We start from the raw sequence: 1,671 nt of genomic DNA, 5'->3' as shown, positions 1-1,671 counted from the left end.
GATAACGTCAAAGAAATGTGCTTAAATTCCTGCTGCACGTACAGCACGATTGCTTTTCCACGCTGGACCAAGTATATCATTGATTTGTGTCGCTGTCGTTGTCGTCATCGATTGCTAAGCTTCCTATTACCCTTGAAGTAATTACAAAAGAAAAGAAAGGATGATATTTTTCCTCTAATGCCTCTTAAAAAAGATGCCGCTGTTTTCACGGTTCAAGTCTAACATTTTACACCGATATCTTGTTAATTGTCATTTCCATATTTGTCACTTGCGTCGCGATTGCTGCAAATTGTTTTTCGCTTAACAACTTTACATCCATATTTAGAAGTACATAAGGAGAACATCGCCGTGAACACTAAAAAGCGCTCATAGTTTTGAATGGAGTTTTCTTGTCAAATCAGCTGTAATGGAGTGGCATGCTCTGACAGCAAATATGAATTAAAACTATGAGTTCTGATTTAACCCGTTTTGAATACACAACTCTTTTTTAACCCCACTTGACTGCACTTGAGAGAAAACTAGGTGTGCAAAAAACTTCCTTTTCTAACATGGAACAAAGGATACTTTGTGGTCGAGATATCAAACACAAGCCTTATTAGTGACTCCACAACAACAAATGGTGGTAAAGCGTTGTTTATTCTTAAAAATCAAGCGCACTCTTTTGTGGCCGAGAACTGGGCCCCATACTGTACCTGCTATAAACAAAGTTCTGAAAACACAAGCGGGTGATATTTCTCCTTACCTTTACGAGAACTAATTGCAAAATTTTCTTGTCACTATCGAGGAACATCGAAAAACAGTTAGGCAAACGGTGTAAAAAAACCTCTTGTTCGCTTGCATTTTAAAGCCAAACAAACACGCAAACAAATCAATTATTTCTGTCCAAAAAGACTACAGATGATTGTTACTTAATTCCAGTTGAGAGTAACCATTCGAGTTTCATTCCTGACCAAAGGAAAAAAACGACGAAACCACTTTTTGAAAAATATGCATCCACTTGAAATAACTCATCCGTAGAAATAATAAAAGTTTAGTGTCTAAGAAAATAATTTGTGTACTAAGTTCTTTCACCAAGTTTGAGCTATTACTGGTGAACTGTTTTGTCGTTCTCGTTCTCTTTCTCTCTTCTTTCGCTTCTGTTCCTCTGTCATAGGCCGTCCAGGCATCTTGCAACCTTAGTAGATTCAAAATTAAAAATCTTAAGATAAGACTTATGCCAACAATTGCAGTTCAGAGCAAAAAGCAGCACTAAACAAATTAACAATAAACACTCAGCCAGGAGGAGAAGGAGGAAAAGGGTCTTTTGCAAAGAAGCTGGCAATTACCGGACTTGTAGGGGTTGGAGCTGCTGCTGTAGGTGTAATAGCTGCTCCGGTTATAGCAACAGCTGCCTTGGGTGCTGGTGGGCTCACAGCATCAGGCGTTGCTGCTGGATCGACGGCAGCGGCTATACAGTCTTCGCTCTTTGGTGGATCTGGTCTCATTGGAGGAATAACTGGACTCTGGGGCTTTTCCAAGTTCTTTGTACGTTTTTGTCATCTGTTTGATACTGTTTCGAACGATGTGAATCTATAATTATGAATTTGTAGATTGTCAATTTCCAAACATTAGTATTTGGAAATATTTCTCGTATTCCTAACAACAGGACTAGTGCAGGTGCGGCAAATATTC

The sequence above is a fragment of the Montipora foliosa genome, chromosome 10 (genome assembly GCF_036669935.1).
Source record: "Montipora foliosa isolate CH-2021 chromosome 10, ASM3666993v2, whole genome shotgun sequence".
NCBI lineage: Eukaryota > Metazoa > Cnidaria > Anthozoa > Scleractinia > Acroporidae > Montipora > Montipora foliosa.
Note: the sequence above shows the minus strand (reverse complement) of the source record.